The 16,633-nt window shown below is 36.0% G+C and overlaps 1 pseudogene across 1 annotated transcript; it reads left to right on the top strand.

The window, feature by feature from the left end:
* Positions 1-1,402: 1,402 nt before the first annotated feature.
* LOC120092787 (small polypeptide DEVIL 6 pseudogene) lies at positions 1,403-2,189 on the top strand (annotated as a pseudogene). The gene has a single exon (XR_016524927.1). The product of XR_016524927.1 is annotated as a small polypeptide DEVIL 6 pseudogene (transcript).
* Positions 2,190-16,633: the final 14,444 nt, after the last annotated feature.

Below are 16,633 nucleotides of genomic sequence, written 5' to 3' on the forward strand. Positions count from 1 at the left end.
GTGCAATTCCGGTTAAGCTGACACTTTGGGTAAGTAGTTTGGAGACTTTTGGTTATGCGTTTTGGGTGAATTGGGTTGTGTTTATAAGGATTGATATTAAATTGGTTTATTTGAGAGCGATTCAAGAATATGACTCTAGTCGAAGAGCAATTTGTTTGCTAGTTGTTTGTCATAAATTTGAGGTAAGTGATTTATTACGGTTCGTTCTTGAACCCCAAGTCGATGTTAATATTGTGAATACACTGAAAGTATGTTTTAATTGTGATGAAATGTTTTGCCGTGATTGACTGATGGATGGACTATTGAGACTGTTCTGGATACCCATGAGTTATGTTACTATGATTATTATAATATGTTATGGATCAATACAAATTTGGACATTGTATGTTGCATGATAGACTGATGGTGCCTATTAGCCCTCCTATTGGGCTGTGTACATCCCCTGTGTATGTTTCGGTGTCCTTATGTGATCACCACCTATGCTTATGATTGTGACCCTTTGGGATCACTACCTATGAAAGCATGCCTTTTGGGTTTGCCCCTCATGTTTATGCTTATGCCTATATTCAGGATGCACACCTTTGTCTCGATAGGAAGGCCGACATGTACATCTAGTGGGCCCAATAATAGGTCGCTTACTGAGTATTTTTATACTCACCATTTTCTCTACTTTTTTTTTCTCCAGATAAAGGAAGGACAGAACGACGAATGACAAGAAGAATCCGTGACTGTGTCTTGGGACTTGACATCGCTTCCACATATGTTTTCTCATATTTTCATGGTTTAGTTTAGAAGTCAAACATTTGAATTCTTTGATTGTTTATATGGTTGTTTATTTAATTATATTTCAATTTGAGTTAGGGGTACATCGAGCAGTGAATTTATGTTCTTTGAGATTTTATATTAGAAATTTATTTTATGAAATTCTTTTGTAGTCAAATTTTATGAAAAATTTGTTTTGAGATTTATGCATGCATGTAGTAATAGTCCTATACCCATCTTAGAAAGTCGGGTCGTTACAGATTTAATCATAATCTATTTTACCAAACACAAAAAAGGGTTAAGATTTTTTTGGACCCGATTGGTATAGTTACAAATGCTCATTTTGAAAATGCATGGGATGTAAACAATAAATTAATAAAAAACCGAACATAGAAAATTTTCATGTGATACAATACATACAAAGTAAAATATACTAGACGGTAGTCCTAAGAATTCCATGGTATATGACACACTTAGATAAAATGATCAAAAGTAAAAACATTTTATAGAATATATTAAACCGAAAGGACCTTTTTTCCTTACTAATATTCGAAAACCGAAAGCAAAAGCATCAACCTTTTTTCTTTTTTTTCTTTTTAATTAATCATTTTTACATAAGAATAATATGAATAATATTGAAGTTTCCCAATCCTGAAAAACTAAATGGAAAGAACAAGGAAGCATCAGCCACTACAAAAAACAATGGCTTAACACACAGATCCCAATGCCAATTCTTCTTCTTCTTCTATTTTAATTTCTCCTTTTTCCACTCCAAAATTTAATATATCAATGGGGTGACAAAATTTCTTGGTAGTTGAATCCCCAAATAAATGCCCAAGAGAGAGAAACCCATCATTCTCTTCTCTATATAAATGGAGGGCCCTTCTATTGGCTGACTTCACAAAAGCCCCTTACAAATCAAACAAAGAGAACAAAAGGGTTTTTTAGCAAAAGAAACGAAAAAGAGTAAAATCCAACCAGAGATCAAGAAGATGAGTAGAAGCACTAAAGTTGTTACAAAAACCACCATGGGAGAAGGCAAGAAGAAGGAGAAGAAAGTTTCATGGAGATCAAGATCATCTCTTGGAGGTTATATTAGAGAGCAAAAAGGAAGACTTTACATTATTCGAAGTTGCATCGTAATGCTTCTTTGTTGGCACGACTGACTTTGATGTTCGTGTTGATCATTTTGCTGAAAAGGGCTTATACTAATAGAGATATTTTCGACCGCCCTGATTGAGCTGAGGCTTTTTTCTCTTCATTTTGCCATCTTCAAATGTAAATAGCAGAGAGAGAGAGAAAAAATGGTGGTGCTTCTCTTTTTGATTTCATAGGGAAGAGTGGTGTTAGATTCTAGTTTTAGTTCTTAGCTAATTGATAAGAAACTTGAATTTCATTTCATTTCATTTCTTCCCCCTCTTCCTCAATTTTGTTCCTATTTTTCTTTTTCTTTTGTTTAATTATGCCAATATTTTGATTTTTTTAATCATATTTACTTTTTGCTTAAATTTCATTATTATGTTCTTTTTACCTACAAAAAAAAAAAAAAAAAACATTGGTTGATGTGGAAGATTAAATGATTCAGTATACATATACACACACATATATTGAATAACCGCTTGATGCATGTATGTTCAAATTATCATTTTTATTTTGGTATTAATTATGAACTCTTGTTTCTAAAATTAACTAATATTGGTAAATGTAATTATATATAGTGTAATTATTCTAAATAACAAAATTAATGAAAATATTTTTAAATATAGCAAAATGTCACTATCTATAGAGTGAAATATATTGATCAATGATAAATGGTAGTAGTTACATATTTGACATATTTTTCTATATTTAAAAATAGTCTATATATATATATATATATATATATACTTTTAAGAGTTTTTAGATTCACATTTTTTGCTTCTTTATTTATAATATGACATACTTGAAAAGTAGTGAAATTTGGTGAAAATGAAGAGTGAATTTTGTGTGGCTTTTTAGAACACATTGAAAGTATATTTAGCCAATTTAACCTTTTAAAACTTGTCATAGTGTTTAGTAGATCATAAATATATAATATCAACAATTTAAAACACACTTAAAAGAAACTATTAAAAAGAAGAGTTTTAGTTAAAACTTTTTTCTGAAAAAAAAAAAACTTATAAAAGAAGTGTTTCACTTTAGCATTGCTTTTCACAAAAGCCTACATCAATCAAAAAATAAGCATGGTTGAACAGTTTATGATCATTTATTTGCAAAATTAGAGTATATATTCCAAGGTGTGTATGATGTGGGAAGTATGGGATATATTATTCCAAAGTATTGTTAAATCAAAGTTTTAAAATATCCAATGAACCCTTTGGGAAAAGTTATTAAATACATCTTTAGAAAAAAAAAATTATTTCATTACACACACACACTTTCTATTAAACCAATACTATACAACTCTTGTGAAGTATACCAATACTATACAGCTCTTATTAATGTCAAATAATAAGATATTAATATAATTTTTTTTTGGAAGATGAGATTTGAATATTTCTGCTTCCACATCCACAATAAAAGAACACATATTCTTAAAAAGAAAAAAAAAATATAACAAATAATTTGAAAATATACAATTGAAAGTTTTGGATGTGGACAAAGTTATGGTGAAAACTACATCATTCAATCTCTATCTTTGAAAGAAAGAAAAAACTACTCTTTATTGGCCAAAATGAATAGTGAGCATAGTAATTGAAGTATTGTTTCTTGAGGTTTAAATCTTTATACATATTTCATTTATTATATTAAATAAAATAATTTCTTTTTAAGTAAACTATGAGTATAATTTTTTTCCTTTCCTTTTTTTTTTTTTTTAAAGAATTAGCAGTTCGATCTGTATGACTCATTTGAACAATTTTTTAGGTCCTATTTGACGATAGTTTCATTTTAGTTTTATGTTTTTGAAAATTTTGCTAGTTTTCTAAATTCTTTTATTATGATTTTCACTTTTTTTTAGAAGAAAGGGTTGAATTCGTACCTAAATTCTAAAAACAAAAAACTGTATTTTTTTTTATTTTCAAATTTGACTTAGTTTTCTAAAACATTTTTAGAAATTAGATAACAAAACAAAGTTGTTACGAAATTGACAATTAAAAAATACAAAAGAAATGTAAAAAAAAATCGACACACGGATATACATAATTTATTAGCAGTGTGTTAACTATGTCCATAGGGCAGAGAGAGAACAATATTATTAGGGAGAATGTTTTCTAAATACAAAACGACACAATTAGGGTTAGAGAGTTTATATAGCGCATTTCTCTAACCCTAGGATCATAATCGTAAAACTACAAGAAATAACATATATGATAACTCACGAAAATAAGCTATAATAGACTTTTTATAGCCTTTTCGAAAGTCTTAACAACCCATGTTATTAAAAGTCTGAAACCTTTTATAGCCTTATTTTAAAGCTATAATGGATGCTATTATAAAGTAAGAAGATACAGCTTATATATAATGCTATAAAAACATTTGATAGTCTTTTCTATTAAAGCCATAATATGTTTCATATAGCTAAAATAATGTGCTATTTTAACATATAATAACATTTTTTCCACGCTATAATATGGTATTTATAGCTGTAATTGTATGTTATAGTAATATTATTTAATCCTTTCAATTATTATAAATATTATAATAACTTTTTGATAGCATTTCATTTTTGCTATATAAATCTTTCCATAGCTTTAACTCATGGCTATAAAAGAGGCAATTTTTTTTTCAAAAATAATTTTTGAATTAATTAGATTTTGATATATTTTAGTTCAAGTACCCAATTTTAATTAAAATATACACACATAAAATACTTCATAGCATAACAAATACTAATAACTTTCATTCATAATCTATTAACATTACAAAATAAAATATTCAATAATTTCCTAGAATAAAGTTGTCGTCTAAATGATACAAGCTAGATAAAGTATTTAGTGAATGTATCAACAACATAAGTTAGCCCTCAAAATACAAAGTGTTCAAAATTCACAAAGTGTTCAAGATTATATTTTTACGTAGTTGAGTTGTCATCGTTGGTTATATTTTCCTCTGGTAAGGCATCATTTCATTCACCTACATAAATTTATAAAATCTATATCAATGTACGATTTTGTATACACCAACAATTAATGAATATTAGGTAAATATAGAAAATCTTTAATAAATGTAGATAAATAAGCTTAGAAAATAACATACCAATAATCATTTTTAAGATGACCATGCAACTGTACTGCCCAAAGCTTCTTCAATACATGTCATCTCAGATGTAGGCCTCCACAAATATGCATTGGGTTTCTTTGATATACCAACTCATACTCTAACTACATGTGGACCTATAGGAATGTGATGAACAAGAGTAGTTGGATCATTAGAAGACCAGCGTCCTTCTGCAACAATCTCTCCCGAGCTATACCAATCTTATTACTTGCACTTAATTTGACTATTTTTATTAATAACTGCTCGAGTTATTTTCTATGATTCTATCCCAACAAGTGCATATGCAAAGGAAACACTATGAATCAAACTTTAACATACTAAACTTATATAAAAATGAATATTATCAACTTTGTTTCTCTAAGTACAAACAACTTCAAAATAAATGTAGAAACAATTACACCAAGTTCACACAAACCAAAGGGCAGTAGAGCTAAGTAGGAGGTCCACAAACAAAACCATTTCTAATAACATGATAAGCATAAAAAAAAATCAAACCTCAATAAAAATAATAATTCACATGGTTCCTGTTTTTTTTTTTTATCATATCTTTCAATACAAAGTTCTCCAACTTATATACACATTAGACAACACAAAATCTTCTGTTTATTACAAAATGACAACATGTTTGTAGCTGTAATGAAAAGGAAAATAACAAGATCTTGTGAAAGAATTAACTCAAAGACAGTTAGTGTCTTCATGACTTGATTTTTCATGATACAAGGAATGAATAAATAAGGAAGTGTCCAAAAGCTGATTTCAATTCATCAGTTTAGGCTTAGAAGATCTAAGATCTGGATTTTCTCTTTCGAGTTCAACCTTTCCTAATATCTAAGAACCAATTCTATTTTCATGCAATTAGGATTAATAGATATAGCATTAATTTTCTTCATCCTTAGATCCTATCGTTGTCCTATCATTCTCATGCCTAATCAAACGATAGCTTATAATGCTACATTTAGTTTAGAAACCTCTTTCTCAAGTAGATTTTAAAACTTTAAATCAATCAAATGTTGATCAAGCATTCAATAGAGAAGCACAAACATGACAAAAAGCCAATATGTTGAATTAATCAAAATAGTTTATCCATAAACAATGTTGAAATTGATCAATCCCTAGAACAAAAAAGAAGTTTAGCCACACATGATGTTCAAATCATACAATCTAAACATGCTGGACAGAATAAGAAAGGGAAAAACCAAGGAGAAGAGATTATCCGTTGAGCAAGATCCATTGTTGGCACCAAGTCCACATTGTCCTCTCGATCTTCCTTGCTTAATCCCCACATTTTAGCTATGAAAATCTCTCTAAACGGCAGCCTCTTGGTCTTTGTGACAAATTCTAAACGATCCCTCGTCAAACTCCCTTCAAATGACGGAAAAACAGACAAAATAATATGAAATCGACATAGCACGTGGTGCTCTCTAGAAAACCATCCGCCTAAAATTTTTGGAGCGCTACAGTGTTGCCTACGTTTTCTTGTTTTGCAACCTCGGGCTTGTAGCGCCGAGCATGGCGCTGCTCTTGCTCCGCACTATTTAGCCTCCTTTTTACTTATTCTTTATCCTAGGTCCAAGTTTGACCTTTCTAAGGGATATTCTGGTTTTTTTACTCCAAATTTGACTCGTTCTACTTTGAGTGCTCGTTTCCTACAAAATAGATAAGAAAAACATCAAAGCACTCCTTTATTTAATAAAAATAATAAAAATCTAAGTCTAAGAACACACTTTTTAGATGTATTTCATCAGGGCATTCCCTCTGTCCCAAATTTTGAATCAACAGTCTGGCACTGTCTATGGAGAAAAAGAGTTCTACAACAATCTACATACCTTACAAAGCATGAATACGAGGGATACGTACAAAAATTAAAGAAGATACCGAAGAGGCAAGGCCAAGGAGACCAGGTAAAAGCGAAGAGCAAAGGCCAAGGCTGAGAAGGTTAAAACAAAGAGCCAAGGCCGAGGCAACCAATGTCAAGCAGTTTTACAGGGGATATGCTTCCGTATTAAACAAAAAGCAGCTTTGCATAGGATATGCTTCTCTATCAAATAAAAAGCAGCCTTGTAGGGGATATGCTTACCTATCAAATTTGTAGAGGATATACTTTCCTATCAAACAAAAAGTAGCCTTGCAGGAGATATGCTTCTCTATCAAACAAAAAGCAGCTTTATAGTGGATATGCTTCCCTATTAAACAAAAAGAAGGACTTCCCTATCAAGCTCTAGGGATGGACTTTGTTGGTCATCTCACCTCTCAAGAATCGATATTCATCTTTCTTCTAAAGGTTTCAAGCTAAAAAAATGGTCATTAGCTAATTGCATCACCTCTCAAGGATCGATATTTCATCTTTCTTGAAAAGGTGCTCATAATCTTAAGGAAATTGATTTTCATCTTTTTGAAAAGATTTCGTACGTGGTTGACTCCTAAAAAGGGGATTGGCTTCGAAATAATAGTACCTGGAGGAACCCCTAGATAATCTAGGAACCATCCTGGAACATTGCTAAGGTAACTCTAGGGCCTAGAGCACCATCCAATGAAGTACTCAATATCAACTTTACAGGTTTGATGGGTCAATCTGCGAGTACTTCATATGGACACTGGTGAAAAGTATAGCCTTGTTGAGAGCCGAGCATCAGGGTCACGAAGTACCATAAGTTAGAAGAAATTACACTCTCAAGTCAGGTTTAGAATTTAGAGCTCATAACTATAAGTAGCCAAACCTCGAGACCTAACATAAGAGTGGGGCTAATGTTATGGGTGATTTTGAACCGAAAGATATAATTGATGTTTAGAAAAGATAAAGTCAAGAAGAAGCGTGATATGAGCTTAAAGTGTCAACCAAAGACCAAAATGGGCCTAGGGAAAGAGGATCAGTTTGATTTGACCCAAGCCAGCGACCTCGACCGACACTTTCCAAATTCCCAACGGAGCATGTTTTATGCATGCCCTGACCCAAAGTAACATTTTAGACCCAAGATATAGCCTAAGGAAGATGCTCGACCTCGGGCCTGAGGTTAAGCTGACTTGAGCCAAATATGAAAGCAGGCGCACCCCTTAGTCTGGTCAGTTATCTGATTATCCTAAGGCGACTCGGAAACCATAGAGAACACCCGAGGTCAACTTTCTCTATAAATACATCAATAGACCCTCATATGAGGTAACTGGAGTGCTACTCTCAAACTCTCTAGCTTCCATATTCTTTCACGCTCTACCTTAAGCATCAGAGTGCATATGGTAAACACCACACTGATGTGCAGGTTCTTTCTTTTTATAGACTATGTTCTTCCCCCCTTCAAACTAATTCAACTATGGTATCATGTTAGGGTCAAGTGTGTTCCCTCTTGAAAGGATACATAAGTACCTATTGCAGAAGTGATCGTGTCCCAATTCTAATTTTATAGAACATACAGAAAACACAGAGGACGAAAACGATATATACACAATCTAATAAGCATGCTTTGTATAAAATTAACAAGGAAGAAGAGATCTGAGGATCACATACCCTTGAAGACCAAAGGCTTCACGTTCCTCTCACAATTGTGAACTCTTTGAATTCTTTTGAACTCATGAGCAACCAAAAAGGCAGCAAATTTCTCAATCAATCGAACACCACCATGTGGAAACCTTGATATTCTCGGGGCAGAGAATCGTTGAGAGTATGTGGGCTTCAAGATTAATTTAGAAAAAGGGATGAATGTTCTTGATTTGAGAGAGAGCCCAAGGATTTCATTGCAACACTTATATTTATACTAGAATGAAAAACTCAACCATTCCCTCTTCCATATATTAGTCAATGAGAGAATAACAAGGAACGGGAAAAATTGGGGTGGTTTCTCCACCCGGGGTTGTAGGTATTCGAAAAGGGATTATTTTTCATAAAGTAAATAGATTGTGGATTCTGTGGGCAATCTTCCATTGCGTGCCCATCACCGTAAGTCGCACACATTGCGGTGTTTTGACTAATTGCGTTGACTTGCCCATTTTGTGGTGTTGGGTTGCTGATCGCAATTCCCTGAATTAAGTTCATCATTGCGATCATTTTATTATGTAGTAAAGCAATAGCACCATTACTTACATCGTTATCCTTAATTCTCAGTCTCTGATCACTCTCTTTCCAATCCTCGTGGTTTTTAGAGATACGATCCAAGATATTCTTAGCCTTGTCATATGTTTTGTTAAGCAGACCACTAGCGGCTGCCGCATTGGCAGCGGTCTGCGAAGCGGGATTTAAACCATGAAAAAAGATTTCCATCTGAAGGAAATCTGGCAAACCATTGTGTGGACAATCCCGGACCAACCTCTTAAACCTTGCCCAGGCTTCGCTGAACGATTCGTCCATGTCTTGTTCAAAATTTGTTATGAGTTTCCTTCGTCTAGCATTCTTAGTAAGTGGAAAATATTTCTTCATGAACTTCTCTACGATCTTTTCCCATGAAGTGATCTCTCCCGGCTCGAGGGAATACGCCCATTTTCTTGCCTGATCACAAAGAGAAAATGAGAACAAAGTTAGTCGAACTTCTTCGACAGAGATGTTCGGGAACATAAAAGTATTGCAAATTTCAATAAAGCTTCAGAGGTGGGCGTGCAGGTCTTCACCACGCTGACCTCCGAATTTTTCTGTAGTCTGGATCATCTGCAGCATCACCGGCTTCATTTCGAATCGGCTTTCGTCGAGGGCAAGCCTCATGATTCCTGGAGAGAAATCATAGAGGTTTGGCGATGCATAGTATCTAATGGGTCTATTGCGATCGTTAGCCAGAAGGATTGGATTCTCCATGACGTTGTTTTCGTTTGGTGCTCCGTTTCCAGGCTGCTCTGCCATCTCTTCTTTATCTGAATGTTGTTGTTGGCGGTCTCTTAATCTCCATTTGAACGTCCTCTCAATCTCTGGGTCGTAATTCGCCAGAGATTGAGAGTCTGCAAAGAAATCAGAAAAATTACCGTTAGCACATTATTTTGCCGAAGTCCCCGACAACGACGCCAAAAACTCGATGCGTTATTTTATGAAGTGAAATTATGGAGAAAATGCGATGATGAAAAATGCGTTGAGTACTCAAGTTTTCTCAATAGAGTTCAAGTGTAAACCCTACTGAGTTTCCTGGTAAGTCCAGGGTCGAACTCAGGTACTTGGGGAAATAGTCTGCGGTGGTAATTTTTAGGAAAACTTTGCAGTAACCAAATAAATCAATAGTTGTTGAGGTTGTTGAGGTTGTTGTTTGCGGTAATGAAAATAAACAAATGCAGTGGAATTTGAAAAGAGTTGATAAAATGGAAGATACGATGAATATACATTGAACGGGTTAAGAAGGGTTTCGGCTAACGCTTCCTAGAATGCGTTCATGCTTTGCGATCATGAAACATGCATACAATAGTAAACCATCTCTCAACGCGATTGCTATGGCTTCTAATGCTAGAACACATGCGATATATGCGATAAGTCTATAGGACCTATACATAAGCCTCTATTCTTATTTATGCGATGACGAAGTGACACACACACAAACAAGGCGACCACATAATATCATACCTATCTCTAGTGTGCATGCGATGCAGGTTGGCAAACAGAGCTTATCTCTAAATCCCTATCTCTTGTTTATGCAGTTGTAATCTTGCTCTCTCGAGTCTAGATTCTAACCTAGCTCTCTCAAGTCTTAGGTTCTTTCTTTAGACTCTCTCTCGAGTAGCTCTAAAGGGATGTTTGGCACAGCATAACACAAGATAATTGCAAGCAATGAACTTCCTAGGTCATGTTAGCTTAGTTTTTCTCAACCCATTCGACTAGTTTAGCTACTCATGCGTACTAAGAGAGTGAACAGATGTAGAATAAGAGCTTCCATTGTATAAATATAAAGATGAAATACAAAACAACAATGCAAGAATAGAATAAAGAGCCTGGTAGCAATCTCTTGCTTCCCAGGTTTTTACACTGTCTTTCTACTCGTGTTCAAAAGATAATCTTGCTCTCGCAAGAGTCGGCCCACTCTCTGCTTCTACGCCTTAGAGTTCTCTCTCGAGTTACCCTGAGCGATCTCTGGCGTCTCTGCTCTTCTTTTGCTCCGCCTTAAAATAAAAAGAAAAACTATGGACAACGACGTGCTGAGCTAACTGATCCGAACTCATGAATTTTCGAACCCCTTGTCTGAAGGTTACCTTTGGTATTTATAGCACTTCTGGAATGAAAGGCGGCTTCTCTCTTATGATTGCACAGATGGGATGGCTTTAATTCCCTGACTGATGCGCCGAATATTTGTCACCAAAAGACTGAATATACTTGTTATCGTTAGCGGCTGTCAACTTAATTCGGGTTCGACTGTCATTAGTTTTCTGTCCCATTGTGATTAATTATGCCTTTCATCCAGATGCGCCCATGAAGTTGCGTTGACTCTATGTGGCAATCCTCCTTGAGCAGATGTTTGCGAACACAATTACCACAAAACCTTGCGGTAATGCTGTGCTCGACCATCAATTTCCTATGATCGCAATTTCCGCCTTGTGCCACCGCATATTCTGCATAAAAATACAAAAATCAACTGTTCCTATGCGATGAATGCATGCGACCGCAATGTAATAAACTTAATGCATTTTAGACGCAATCTAACACATTTTATCAATGCAAGCCAACATTGTTTAAGAACTTAACACTATGATAACGTGTATTTCTACACGTTAGCAATGTGTTGGCCAAGAACCATGAGCCCATGGTCTCAGCACGTGAGATCATGGAGTCCCTGTAGGGAATGTTCGAACAGCCATCTAGACAACTCAATCACGAGGCTCTGAAATGCATCTTCAGCTCCAAAATGGAAGAAGACACCTCTGTTCGTGAACACGTGCTGAATATGATGGTCCACTTTAACGTGGTAGAGATGAATGGGTCTAAAATAGATGAGGGCAGTCAGGTTAGCATTATCCTGCATTCATTGCTGGAGAGCTTCCTCCAGTTTGTTAGCAATACGATTGTTAACAAAGTGGACTATACCCTTACTACTCTCCTCAACGAGTTGCAGACTTACCAATCCTTGCTGAAAAGTAAGGAGAAAAAGGGAGGTGAGATAAATATTGTCTCGTCTTCTAAAAGGTTCCATCAAGGTTTGACCTTAGGAACGAAGTCTGTACCTTCAACTCCTAACTTCGGAAAGAGGAAGAAAAAAAAGGGTGGTAAAGCAAAAGAGAAAGTACCTGCTAACCCGCCATCTGTCGCCCAGAAGAAGCATCCACCGCCAGTTAAAAAAGGAACATATTTCTACTGCAACCAGGACGGACACTGGAAGAAGAATTTTCCTTGCTATCTAAAGAAAAGGAAGGCAGCCAAGGCTAAGGCCAAGGCAGACAAAGGGGATTAGATCCTGGCGATAGCTGGAGGTGGTGAGATGACGTTGCTAGTAGGCACCGGGCACGTCGTCTCAGATGTGGCAGTGGGAGGCATCCAGTTAACTTTACAAAATAGGTTTCTTATATTAAAAGATGTCTTTATAGTTCCGAACTAAAAAGGAACCTTATATCTATAAAGTGTCTGTTACAATGCAAATACACTCTTTCTTTTAAATTGAATAAAGTGTTTATTTATAAAGATGGTGTTGATATTTGTACAGCTAACTGGAATATAACTTGTATGTGCTAAGACCGTTAGCCTTAAGTTCCCTCCATAACATAGAGATATTTAAATATGTCATAACTCAATCTAAATGTCAACGAGTTTCTCCAAAAGAAAATGCCCAACTTTGGTACCTTCGATTAGGGCACATCAATCTCAATAGGATTGAGAGATTGGTGAAGAATGGCTTTCTAAGCGAGTTAGAAGAAAATTATTTACCAGTGTGCGAATCTTGCCTTGAGGGTAAGATGACTAAAAGACCTTTTACTGGAAAAGGCTATCGAGCCAAAGAGCCTTTAGAATTAGTACATTCTGACCTTTGCAGTTCTATGAATGTGTGAGCTCGAGGAGGCTATAAGTACTTTATCAGTTTTACTCATGATTACTTTAGATATGGGTATGTTTATCTGATGCAGTGAAAGTATGAACCTTTTGAGAAGTTCAAAGTATTCAAGGTTGAAGTTGAGAATGCTTTGGATAGACGGATTAAAACACTTCGATCAGATTGAGGTGGAGAGTTTTTGGATTCTGATTTCCAGAACTATTTGATAGGACATGGAATCGTTTTCCAACTCTCAGTGCCGGGTACACCTCAGCAGACGGATTTGTTTTCCACTTCGATCAGATTGAGGTGGAGAAAGAGAACCTTGTTGGACACGGTTCGTTCGATGATGAGTTATGCTTCCTTACCGGACTTGTTTTGGGGTTTCGCAGCGGAGACTGCGGTATACATACTCAACTATGTTCCTTCCAAAAGTGTTGTGAGAACAACTCTAGAATTGGGGAATGGGTATAAAGCTAGTTTACGTCACTTTAACATACAGGGTTGCCCAGTACATGTGCTTGAGGCAAATCCAAAAAGTTGAAATCACGATTGAGGTTGTGCCTCTTTGTAGGCTACCCCAAAGGTACACGAGGGGGTTACTTTTTTTGTCCGTCCGAAACAGGATGTTTGTTTACACGAACGCTACTTTTCAGAGGAGTTAGGGAGCACAGTTCACATAGTAAAGTCGTGTTATGTGAGCTTTCCAATGAAACTACTGAAACTTCAACAAGAGTTGTTGAAGGACCTGCTTCATCAACCAGAGTTGTTGATGATAGTTCATCTAGTAGGTCGGTTCTACCTCAAGAGTTGAGGGAACCTCGACGCAGTGGAAGGGTTACGAACCTACCTAATCGCTATCTGGGTTTCACGGAAATTCTCACTTTAGTGGTAGATGGCGACGCTGAGGATCCATTGTCTTATCAAAAGGCAATGAAGGATGTTGACCGCGATGAACCTTGTGTTTACAAGAAGATTGTCAACAGTATAGTAACTTTCTTATTGTTGTATGTAGATGATATACTACTCATTGGGAATGATGTAGGTCTACTGACTGCAGTTAAGAACTAGCTAGCGACCCAATTCCAAATACAAGATTTGGGAGAGGCTCAGTTTGTTCTGGGTTTATAGATCTTTCGGGATCGTAAGAACAAAGTGCTAGCGCTGTCTCAGGCATCACATATTGACAAGATCTTCCTCAAGTACTCGATGTAGGACTCCAAAAGGGGGTTACTACCATTCAGGCATGAAGTCACTTTGTTTGAGGACCTGTGTCCTAAGATGCCTCAAGAGGTTGAGGAGATAAGATGGGTCCTATATGCATTTGTCATTGGCAATTTGATGTATGTAATGCTCTACACTAGGCCAGACATCTGCTATGTTGTGAGAATAGTTAGTAGGTATTAGTCTAACCCAGGCCAAGGTCACTGGAACGCAGTTAAGAACATCCTCAAGTATCTTCGGAGAACGAGGGACTACATGCTCGTGTATTGGTCTAGGGATTTTATCGTTACTGGATATACGGATTCTGACTTTCAGACTAATAAGGACTTTTGGAAGTCCACTTCAGGGTCAGTTTTTACTCTTAATGGAGGAGCTGTAGTGTGGCGGAGCACTAAGCAGGGATGCATCGCCGACTCCACGATAAAGGCCGAGTACGTAGCGGCTTGTGAAGCTGCTAAGGAGGCAGTCTGGCTCAGGAAGTTTTTGAAAGAGCTGGAAGTTGTTCCAGATATGTCTAGGCCCATCACCTTCTATTGTGATAATAGTGGTGCTATGGCAAACTCCAAGGAGCCCAGGAGTCACATGAGTGACAAACACTTATAGTGGAAGTATCATCTGATTTGCAAGATAGTGCATTGAGAAGATGTGATCGTCAAGAAGATCGGCTCAGAGCAAAACGTTGTTGACCTGTTTACGAAGGCTCTCACGGCTACAGTGTTTGAGGGTCACCTTTAGAGCATGGGTTTACTGGACCGCCCGTGGCTGGACTAGGGCAACTGGGAGATTTTATTGTATTGGGTTTTTATGCCCTAGTTTATTATTTTGTACTTGTTTTTTATACACCCCATTTTGCTTTAGGAGAAGAGGGAGATTTTTGGGGTTAATGCCCTAAAGTCTCGTGTCCCGTAGTTTGCAAACCCATTTTTTACGAATGCTTGTGATCTATAATATATGATATTTACTTCATTTCTTGACTTTGCACATTTAGATGTTTTATTTGCTTTACCACAAACCAATAAACTTAAAATCCCTGGTTGTCTTTATGTAACTTAAACATGTATGTAGTGACATACAAGTGAATCATTTCTTAAGTGATAACCATAATGATCTATAGTATATGGATATAGGAGGGAAACCTTATCCTGATAACACTATGGATGTGGCCCGCTTTGTGGCATAGTTGTGACTTATCATAGATTGTCTGATCTTGATCATTCGTATAGGAGACATGCGAGCAGGGGCGTCCTATACAAAGAACTTGTATAAGATCTGACCACGAAGTGTTAACGTCTCATCATATAACCCCGTTCATGATAGAGACTTCACTTTAGGACAGAGACTTCACTTCACTAGGATGACCATAGGTAACATGACCTCAATCCTGAGTGAGTTGGGAACTCCTGCCATTGAGGGCGCCAACTCAAACTTACCATTTTGGGGATTCGTCTGATTTGAGAGCTGAGAGCTCAGTTTTTAAGTCAGTTTGAAATGTTCAAATTGACAAAAGGTAGTTCGATTATATATGATATAATTAAATTTATGTATGAGATACGTTAATTTGGAGAAAATTGGATATAAATATGATTTATATCTACTGGAGTAAAACTACTATGGTTAATAAATGATATTAAACCATAGCTTATGAATATAATGTGATTATATTTGTTATCTATTAATTGGACAGTTATGGGATAATTGGCCAACATCTTTTCTGTTTTCATAACGAATGAGTAAGATGAAGAATTGAGATGCTCAAATAGCTCACAGTGTGTTAAGCATTGGAAGGACATGGTGTTGAAGTGTGTCATCGCTTAGTAAAAATTAGAGCCTATACGATAGTGCTGAACGATCGCTTACCTATATGATAGTGTTGAATGATCGCTTAACGCTTACACCCGCATGCACTATTTACTAAACGATCATTTAGCACCCGAGTTTTTCTAAACGATCATATAGACGATCGCTTAGCTTTTCCTACCTTATCGTATAGACGATTGCTTACCTTTTCCTACACGATCGTATACTTCACCTAAATGATCAAACATTTTGTCTATACAATAGACAAGCCTTTCTCTCACTTGCTTGATCGTTGTATACGATCTCTGTTCCTTCTCTCTTCTACCAAATTTGAATAAAGCCTACCCTTTCTGATTCTCACTCCGAGAATACTGAAGGCTCCGAGTGGTGGTGTCGTCCCTGTTTCCTTCTGTTCATGTGGAGATTGTTCGTGGTAGACGATTAGATGTAGCTGAACGATAGCTTGCCATTTCAGCAAAAGTGAGATTTGCTGTGAAAAAAAAGTCTTCTACTGGTATGATCTCTTGGTCTCTAATTTATTGATCCTTTAAGCATGCCAATAATTTAGCATTGTGAATGCATATCTGTATATTTGAATGTATTTGTAGAAATTATGTCACAATGAATTGGAAAGATCCGCTCCCGCTCATAACTACTCTTGTATAAGAATTCCTTTACCC

The sequence above is a fragment of the Benincasa hispida genome, chromosome 1 (genome assembly GCF_027475165.1).
Source record: "Benincasa hispida cultivar pf3 chromosome 1, pf3_genome.v1.1, whole genome shotgun sequence".
In the NCBI taxonomy this organism is placed as follows: Eukaryota; Viridiplantae; Streptophyta; class Magnoliopsida; order Cucurbitales; family Cucurbitaceae; genus Benincasa; species Benincasa hispida.